This window comes from Drosophila miranda, chromosome XR (assembly GCF_003369915.1).
Source record: "Drosophila miranda strain MSH22 chromosome XR, D.miranda_PacBio2.1, whole genome shotgun sequence".
In the NCBI taxonomy this organism is placed as follows: Eukaryota; Metazoa; Arthropoda; class Insecta; order Diptera; family Drosophilidae; genus Drosophila; species Drosophila miranda.
Genome location: NC_046674.1, coordinates 40,466,045 through 40,476,536, shown reverse-complemented (window position 1 = coordinate 40,476,536; position 10,492 = coordinate 40,466,045). Strand labels below are relative to the sequence as shown.

Sequence of the window (10,492 nt, the reverse complement as noted above, 5' to 3'; positions counted from 1 at the left end):
TGCTTCTTTACAAATATTGCAGGGATGTTCCGCTTCGAAAATCATAATGCTGTCGTAAGACTTCTCCCGAGCCATTCTGGGACTATGTTGAACAATTGTTCTATTCATGGTGTCTTTGAAAAATAACTTTCCCTCAAAGCAAATCCAAGATGAATATTAATGTACCAAAAATGTTTTCCTAAATTCTTAAAATATTTCCTATCCGTAATATATAATTCTAAGACAATTTGGGTGTCAAGCTCGCCAATCAGGAAATAAATCTTTTTCCAGATAACTGAAATGAACGAGGGGGAACGTTGTGAGTTGCTGCGTACACCGCAGCTCTACAGTTATACCCGATACTAAGTCAGTATGGCTCTCCTGCGGCAGACGCCGCTAATATTGAACCACACGACAAAGAGTGCGTGCGAGAGAGACAGAAAATCAGTCTGAGCGTGACGTCGGGCGCTGCGTGGCCACTGCAAATTGATTTCTTGCTTTTGGCTACAAAAATGATCCGATCTGATCCAGATTCAGCAATCTGATAGATATAGTCATTATCTATGATTCTGCGTTTTTAGTTTTCTCGAATGTGCAATATTGTGGATGCAACAGATTTTCGTTCTTTGTGGGGGTGGAAGGGGGTGGGGCGAAATTCTGAGATATACGTTTTATAGTGAGATCTAACAGAAGTGCGGATGCCAAATTTGGTTACTCTAGCCTTAATAGTCTCTGAGATTTGTGGATGCCCCAGATTTTCGTCCTTTGCGGGGGCGGAAGGGGGTGTGGCGAAATTTGGACACGAAACGGTCAAGGTCCGATATCACAGGAGTGTGGATACCAAATTTGGTTGCTCTGGCTCTTATAGGTTCTGAGATCCTTGAATTCATATTTTGCAATTGGCAAAGCCGACCATGAAACCTGTGTGTTCAATGAACTGGATCAATGAATTTATAAAAATAAAGCTGGAACTAAAAAATGAAGGAACTAATTCACTCCCTCGTCGATTGCTCTGTCGTGCAAAATATTTTCGACCTTGTTTACAGCTGCTTTTCCTGATGTTTTGGAATCTGCGATCTTGGACTAGTTTGCACCAAGTTGAGCGTACAAATATGTAATGTACTTACATATGCCACGCAGAAATGGGTATTCTCACTTGTCTTTCCCGACCTATGGAAACGGAATCAGCTCGCCCCACGTTGGGCGTCAAAATATGTAATGTACCAACCGCCTCTGTATAAATGTAAACAACAACAACAGTGCAGACCGTAGCGTAAGGCCGGTCTTAACGTTGGCCTTTCCCTGAGTATCCGGTTGGCAGTGAAGAAGGTCGATGGGACACAGCTAGCAAAAACAGCCTGTGGGGGGGTTCTTGACCCATTCCATCTCCAACCTCAGGGCACACATTTAAAAAATGTCCCTTGCCTTAATGTTTGCGATCACTAACGAACGACGTGATAGTTAAATTTGAGCCTGACACTTACTTACTCTATTTCTCAACCAATACACATATTCTAATATATAAATGTATTAGTGAGTCTGCTTGATGTTATGCAGCAACGCGTCACAACCCTCCCGACCTTTGAGCTTTTCTGCGCGTAATAAGAATCTGAAAAAACTCCCAAAAACGATATCTATTATCTCTCTTCTTCTTCACATTACTTCCAGGAATTATACTGGTTTATTAATCCATAATTTTTACTAAAACTTTAATTCTTAAATTCATAACAAGTACTCATAACTGATAAAACTACCCACCGCCATTGTGCCAACTGCACACGATTTTGTTGTTTTTTTTTCTCTTATTTTCCTATTTTTATACCCGATACTCAAAATGAGTATTGGGGTATATTAGATTTGTGGTAAAAGTGGATGTGTGTAACGTCCAGAAGGAATCGTTTCCGACCCCATAAAGTATATATATTCTTGATCAGCATCAATAGCCGAGTCGATTGAGCCCTGTCTGTCTGTCCGTCTGTCCGTCCGTCCGTCCGTCCGTCCGTCCGTCCGTCCGTCCGTCCGTCCCCTTTAGCGCCTAGTGCTCAAAGACTATAAGATCTAGAGCAACGATGTTTTGGATCCAGACTTCTGTGATATGTCACTGCTACAAAAATATTTCAAAACTTCGCCCCGCCCACTTCCGCCCCCACAAAGGACGAAAATCTGTGGCATCCACATTTTTAAAGATACGATAAAACCAAAAACGCAGAATCGTAGAGGATGATTATATGTTCTAGAGTGTAAAATCTGAACCAAATCGTATAATTATTATAGCCAGAATCAAGAAAACAATTTCATTCTTTCTCGCTCTGTCTCTCTCTAACACACAGGTTTCATGGTCGGCTTTGCCAATTGCAAAATATGAGTTCAAGGATCTCAGAACCTATAAGAGCCAGAGCAACCAAATTTGGTATCCACACTCCTGTGATATCGGACCTTGACCGTTTCGTGTCCAAATTTCGCCACACCCCCTTCCGCCCCCGCAAAGGACAAAAATCTGAGGCATCCACAAATCTCAGAGACTATTAAGGCTAGAGTAACCAAATTTGGTATCCGCACTTCTGTTAGATCTCACTATAAAACGTAGATCTCAGAATTTCGCCCCACCCTTTTCCGCCCCCACAAAGGACGAAAATCTGTTGCATCCACAATATTGCACATTCGAGAAAACTAAAAACGCAGAATCATAGATAATGACCATGTCTATCAGATTGCTGAATCTGGATCAGATCAGATCATTTTTATAGGCAAAAGGAACAAATCAATTTGCACTGGCTACGCAGCCCCCGACGTCACGCTAAGACTGATTTTCTGTCTCTCTCGCACGCACTCTTTGTCGTGTGGTTCAATATTAGCGGCGTCTGCCGGAGGAGAGCCATACTGACTTAGTATCGGGTATAACTGTAGAGTTGCGGTCTCCGCAGCAACTCACAACGTTCCCCCTCGTTGTATTTATATATATGTAATTGGATAAATGTATTTTGTATGTAAATGTATGTTTGCTTTTCTTTAATGTATTTCTTTCATCATTTTTCTTCCCCTTTTTGTCAATCTTCTTCTTTAATTGTTTGTAGGAGGGCGGATCACCGGAGCGGCTTTCCAGCGACGAGTGGGAAAATATCCAAAAGAAGAAGTCAGAGTTGTTCCAATCAATATGTTCCTTGTATTTCGGTATATATGTATGTGGACTGTAGGTGCGCGTATGTGCACGACGACAGCTTGTAGCGGGGTGGGAAACGTAACTAAAACTAGGCCTCACGATCTATGCTCCATGATGGCTTGAGCGCCGGGTGGATCGTGGGTCGTAAAGTCTGCCGAGCGCCCCTCCGAGCGCGCGAGAGCGAGTTGAGACCGGAGCGCACGAAGTTGGCACAGTGCGCGGCAATCGTCTGCTGCTGGCCTGAACATCCTCCCTAAGACCAGAGAGATGGTGGCTGGTCGATGGAATTGCGCATCTGCGAGCTTCAGATCGTCAAATCGAGCCCGGATCGTATCGCTCAAAGGTCGGATCGGCGTGCGGATGCGCAAACGGGGCTCGACCTTCAGGATGGCTTCCAGTCGGAAGTCGCCCGTCTTGGTACGAATGACCGCGGTGCACACCTTCTCGTTGCCGACGCGCGTAGTGGGTATCTTGAAGGCGGAGGCCAATGAGTCGTCAATGCAGCTCACCGGCGTGCATGGGTCGATGAGCGCGCCCGTTTCGAAATCCTTCGAGCCCGTATCCAGGACCACCAGCGCCGTCGGGAGGATATTGAGGCTCCTATGTTGTAGAAGGGAGCTTACGGAGGGCGCCGGGGTTCCTACGACGGGGCGGTTCACGGGGTGACGGGGACGGCACTCAGCTTGAGCCGCTGCACTCGCAAACGATGAGGTCGCGGTTCCTACGACCGGTCGGCTGACGGGCCGACGAGGACGGCGTTCGGCGTGAGCCGGCGTAGATGGCGGCGGTGCAGCCAGGTCTGGACGGGCTGGGCGACGAGGGCGGCGTCCGGCGTGGGCCGATGTAGCTGTCGACTGTATTCGCGAGGCTGAGCGGGCTGGACAGCGAGGCGCGGAGATGTGGAGTAGCGTGTGGTGGTTCTTGCCACACACCCCGCACAGCCCACCACTGAGGCAGTCCTTCCCGGAGTGCTGGTGCGCCAGGCAGTTGGCGCAGTATTTGTTTCTCAGGACGGCTCGGAGCCTCTTCTCAGGGCTCAGGCGCAGAAACACATGGCAGGTCCGTAGCGGGTGTATTCCTGAGCAGACTCGGCAACGGTAGGTGCCTCTACCCCGTGGATGCCGGCTCTCCCCGGTGCGGTTGGCGCGTGAGCGTGGGGCCATGTCTGGATACGATGAACTGGGAGGAAGGAAAGTGGTCGAAGAAGTATTAGTAATGAAACTTGGAGCTTTGGAAGGTACATTCGCGTTATTGTTGGACGGAAGTAGGGCGTTCTACTGGGAGGAGAACGACCTTTACAACAGGCCTTTTAAGGACCCCGCAGGCAGTAAGGATATCTACCACACGGACTCTGTCGTCAGCGCCGGGATACACGGACTGGACTCTCCCGAGCCGCCATTCATTGGAGGGCAGGTTGTCTTCTTTGACGACAACCATATCCCCAACCTGGAGGTTTGGCGTCGGCGTCTGCCACTTAGTGCGCTTGTGGAGCTCTTTGAGGTATTCCTCTTTCCACCGCTGGCAAAACTGTTGGGTGAGCGCCTTTAAATGCTGCCATCGATTGATTATTGATTTAAGGTCACCCTTTATTTCGGGTTCGGCCGCGGACATCAAGGGTGCCCCGGTAAGGAAGTGCCCGGGAGTAAGGGCCAGCAACTCAGTTGGATCTTCGGACATCGGCGAGAGCGGCCTGGAATTAAGGCATGCTTCGATCTTTGCGAGAAGCGTGGAAAGCTCTTCGAAAGTGTACTTCCGAGTGGATGTGGCTTTGTAAAAGAGAGTTTTGAAACTCTTCACCCCGGCTTCCCATAGACCTCCCATGTGTGGAGCTCCTGGTGGGATAAAACGCCACGAAACCCGGTGATGGCTGTACGCATCTGTTATCGAGCCCTTGAATGCTTCTAGGAAGTCACGGGAAAGCACCTTGGCGGCACCAACGAAAGTTTTGCCATTGTCGGAGTGAATGCGCTGCGGACACCCTCGTCGTGCGACGAAACGAGCGAAGGCTGCAAGAAATTTCTCGGTCGTGAGATCCGACGTGGGCTCCAAATGGATCGCCTTCGTGGAAAAACACACGAACACACACACATACCCCTTGGTTATCAGGCACGCTCTGCCTGTGTAATTCCGTATTTCGAAGGGACCCGCGTAGTCAATTCCGGTGTGCGTGAACGGTCTGGAAAAGGAAGTTCGTTCCGTAGGAAGATCACCCATCATTTGGGCTTGCAACTTCTGTCTGTGGATGACGCATACCTTGCAGGAGTTTACCACCCCCTTCATGAGTTTCTGAACCTTGGGAATCCAGAACTTGGATCGGATAAGTCGCACCATTAGTTGGTTCCCGCCATGAAGAGCTATCCGGTGGGTGAATTGCGCGAGAAGGCGGGATAGCCGGCAGCGGTACGGCAGAATAATGGGATGCCGTTCGTCGTACTTCAGAAAGGTAGAAGTTGCGATACGGCCACATGCTCTTATGAGCCCATGTTGGTCTAGGAACGGGTTCAAATTCAGGATAGAACTTAACCTCGGCACTGGCCGCTTCTCGCTTAGGCAGTGATGCTCTTGGGAGTATTCCCTGCGCTGAGTCTCTAGGATAAGAGTGCGCTCAGCTTCGGTAATGTCTTCGCTTGCAAGGTGGTCCTCTTGTCCGGTGACCAGCTTCCGGCAGCGTTTTGTGAAGCGAAGGACATAAGCACGGACTCGCAGGGCTCTCTTCAGATTGGAGAACCGATCGAGGAAGTCTTCGGATGGGCTCGGTGCAAAATGAACCTTCAGAGCACGTTGCTCGAGGGTTATCACGGGATCGTCCCCGCCTTGGGCTGGCCATTGATGCCGGGACCCTTGCAACCACGCTGGTCCGTGCCACCAGAGTTGGTTCTCGACGAGATCCTGTAAGGATGCGCCCCTGCTGGCGAGGTCGGCGGGATTTTGTGCGGACGGAACGTGACCCCAATTCTCGACCCAGGTGGCTTGCGAAATTCTGGTCACTCGGTTGGCCACGAAGGTAGTCCAGTGGCAAGCAGGCTTTATCAGCCAGGACAGGACTATAGCGGAATCTGTCCAGAAGTAACAGGTTGTAGGTGCGCTTGGCATATTTGGCAGGATAGCCGTCGCCATTTCGGACAGCAGCACGGCGCCGCACAGCTCTAACCGGGGGAGCGATACAGTCTTAACGGGTGCGACTCGTGTTTTCGCGGTAAGCAACTGCACCTTGACCAGGTGGTCAGTCTCGATGCGTACGTAGATCGCCGCACCGTACGCCTTTTCGGACGCATCGCAAAATCCGTGATGCTCGACCCTTACAGCTGGTTCGGAGCCAATCCACCTTGGAATGCGGATCTGGTCGAGAGCGGAGTAGCTCCGCAGAAAACTCTGCCAGCGCTGACGCATCTCGGTCGGAAGATCTTCGTCCCATCCCACTTCTTGCAACCAGATCTCTTGCATGAAGATCTTTGACCGGACAATGAAAGGCGCCAACCAGCCCGCAGGGTCGAACAACCTTGCTATCTGGGAAAGCACCGCTCGCTTGGTATTGGATGCCGTAGATGCCAGTTCTGGCGGAACGAAGAAGAAATCGTCTGTTGTCGCCTTCCAGCGAATTCCGAGAGTCCTGGCTGTGCGTGCCTCGAGTTCAAGGAAGTCGGTGTGAAGGAGATGGTCATTCGGAATGGTAGTCAGGATATCCTTGCGGTTGGACGTCCATTTTCTCAGTGGAAACCCGGCAGAACTCAGGGCGGCCTGTAACTCGCGGATAGCTAGTTGAGCCTCAGTGGGAGAGTCTGCTCCCGCTAGGACGTCGTCGACATACATACAGGACCGAATGATGTGACTGGCTCTTGGGAATCGGGACTGGACATCGTCTGCAAGCTGTTGCAACACCCGGATGGCGGGAAAGGGAGCACAATTGACTCCAAAGGTGACAGTTTGCAACTCATAGTCGCGTATCTCGCCCTCCTTGTTGCGAAACAAAATTCGCTGGAAGGGGGAGTGCTTCGGATCTACCCAAATCTGCCGATACATCTTGGTGATGTCAGCATTGAAGACGTACCGGTAGTAGCGCCACTTCAGGATCTGAAGGGTTAAGTCGGACTGTAGAACAGGGCCGGGGTGCAGAAGGTCATTCAAGCTGATACCGTTAGTCGACGGGCTGGATGCGTTAAATACAACGCGGACTTTCGTGGTGGTGCTATCAGGCTTGAAGACAGCGTGGTGCGGCAGGTAGTAGGTTGAGGACCCATGAGTCGGAAGAACTTCTGTCATGTGTCCAAGCTCTAGGTATTCCTGGATCACGGTGTCGTACTGCTCTTGTAGGGGACTGTTTCTTTTCAAGCGATTTTCGTTTCTTAGGAACTGGGCCAGCGCGGTTGCCCAGATCTGATCCGAGATGATCTGGGTCGCGAAACGGTAACGTGACGACGTATTTCCCGCTTGGCGTTCTTGACGTAGTTCGGAGGAAATTTCTTTCGCAGTACGAATCCGACTCGCTTTCTATTTTAGTAGGAATGTCCTCCACCTCCCAAAACTTTGTGAGGAGTTTGTCTAACGGAGTCTCTAGCTCGGTGGAAATTTGCGTGGAGAAGGATGCGACCCTGCCTTGTACCGTGTTTGGCACTGGGCCTGTAAGAACCCATCTGAAAATGGTCTCCTGTCCGAGGAGAGATCCACAGATGTTCGTCTGTGAGCCGCTCAAGAGGATGGATGGAAGGATGTCGGCAGCAATCAGGACATCTATTTGTGAGCTTGCGTAAAATGTCGGGTCTGCCCATGGCAGGTTCGGCAAGTCTCGCAACGAGTGTTGCGGGATCGGATGGGAGGGAAGGCTGCCTGATAGTTCCGGCAGGACATAGGCTGTGGCGTCCAAGTGTAAGCCCGGCTTAGTCGGGGAGCGGATGGAAAAATGGCAGAGCTTCTTGGACTGAGCGGATATGGTCTGATTGAGGCCCGAGACCTGTGCCTGGGCGAGTCGGAATGGCAACTTAATGATCTGGAAGAGACGTTCCGTAATGAACGTCGCCTCGGAGCCCGGGTCGATTAGAGCGCGGGCGCGAAAGTTTGTCCCCAAGTGGCAAATATTAATAATAGCCGTGCCCAGGAGTACCGCCCTCTTGCCGGAGGCGAAATAGTTCTGAACGCTAGGCTGAGCTTCGGCAGGAGTCGGAAGTGGTACGGAGTTGGGCACGGATTGGCTGGAAACTGGAGTGCCGCGGTGCAGCAGCGTATGATGCCGGTCTCCACACGTGTTGCAGTTGTGGGCGCTTTGGCATTCACGAATCTGGTGACCTCTTGCGAAACAGTTTAAGCAAAGCATTTTTTGCTTAATTCAGCTGGAGCGAGCATCAGGTCTCATCTGAAGGAATTGAGGGCATACCCGGATCGGATGGTTCTCTTTGGAGCAAAGATCACACGTTCTCCGCTTCGGCTCCACAGTTGTTCCGAACGAGTGAACCCGCCTTGCAACAGGGCTCCCTTGGGAACGGAATGGGTTGGGATTGCCCTTTGAACTCTCTGACATGGGTAGACTCGCCCTGGAGTGGGCCTGAGTCTCCATGCCTGGATGGCCATCCTCGGTCACCTCGAGAGACAGGTACCGCTCCGCCAGGAACTTGTCCATAGCGTGCCAGGTGGGAATTTCGGACTTGTGTGTCACGGACTGCTCCCAAAGCTCCAAAGTCGCTTTCGGCAACTTCGCGGATATGAGGTACACTAACAATCCGTCAGCGAAAATGCTGTCTGTGGAGACCTCGGAGTGGTTGAGTGTCGTAAGGCACTTGTGGACGGCCCTCTGAAGCTCTTTTAGCGCTGCAGCTGACTCGGTGCGGATTTGGGGCAGACTGAAAAGGATCTTCAGCTGGGCTTTGAGTATCAGCCTCTTGTTTTGGAAACGCTCACGGAGGGCGCTCCATGCGGACGCGAACCCTTCGTTCGTGAGTGGAGCCTGTGCCACTATGTCGTGGGCCTCACCGCTTGTTTTTTTGTTGAGGTGGAACAGTTTTTCTACTGGAGCCAACCTCGGGTTCTCTATATAAATGGCGGTGAACAGGTCTCGGAACGTGGGCCACTGCTGGTAGTCCCCACTGAAAACATCAGTGTCACATGGAGGAAGACGGCAACCGCCGGAAGTCGGCACTTGAATGGCCAGTTGAGGCGTGTGAGGGACAGTCGGGGGTTCGAGCTGATCGTTCAGTTCGGCAAGGCATTGCGCGTAGACCGCGTAGCAGTCATCGTACATCCCCTGGACGTCAGCTGCCCCCCCTGGATCTACTTCCGTTATCGCCTCCACACAGGCCTCGAACTCCGCGTCCACCTTCGCCCACAGGCTTCGGAGTTGATCTCGATGGACTTGGGAGAGCGAGCGGGTTGGTGTGCTAGCATCTGGAGCGCTGAGCTTCTGGTCGAAGCGTGTCAGTCTGCTTGCAGCCAAGGCAAACTTAGACCGTGCGGACCTGACGACCGATTGGGCCATAGTGCTCGGAACCGTGCGAGGGACGACCGAGGGGAGCAACAAGGCCTCAAAGGCATGTGGTGTGTGAGCCCTGGACGTGGTCGGACCTCGCTCAGCTGGGGCCGGACGGGAAGCTGTGGGCGTAGTGATTGAGCCGTTGGAGCTGGGTGGATGGGTCAAACTCAGCGAACTCCCCGCCTAAACTTCTTGCGAGATTTCTTCTCACCAGTGGGCATGGTTGGCTGATGGATTTGCGATAGCGCGTATCAGAGTCGCAAAGCAGGTGAGCGGAAATGGAGAAGTGGAAGTTGTGAACGACGAACCGTGGTTATGTGGCCTTGGCGGGATTTATCGCGAGTATTTATATAGTAGAAGTCGGGCACCGTGGCCGGAATATATAAATATAAAATACTACGATCAAATAAAAAACAAAGGGCCAACCAAGAGCGACTAATAAGGATGAGCAATGATATGGATGCACAAGGTACCCATATATAGAGTCGGTTGCAAACGAATGTTGAAAACAATATACCCTCGCAGTGCTGGGTAGCGCTACACTTGGCGTTCCGTTACGGTCAAGCGCGGCACCGAAAAATATTCTCCCACCAACAACAGCGCAAGCAAACGGTGGAGAAGCGAAAGCGAAAGGAAAAACGAAACGAATGCACCGCTGCTGCTGCTTGTATGTGTGTGCGAATGGATGTAAATGCTATGTACCGTGGCTTGGGTTGACGACCCAACCTTTTGGCGAGATGTAAAACAACGGTTAAAACGGTGGATGACCGTTTTATATGCAATATGTATAATTTTAAAATGCGTACGTATGTATGTATATGTAAGATAAATATATATGTGGTGCCGTATGTATGGATCGTGTCTTATTTTTGTTGGCAATATAATTAGTTAAATAC

At 51.0% G+C, this 10,492-nt stretch overlaps 1 pseudogene; it reads right to left on the bottom strand.

The window, feature by feature from the left end:
- Window positions 1–4,303: 4,303 nt before the first annotated feature.
- LOC117186655 lies at window positions 4,304–9,164 on the bottom strand (annotated as a pseudogene).
- Window positions 9,165–10,492: the final 1,328 nt, after the last annotated feature.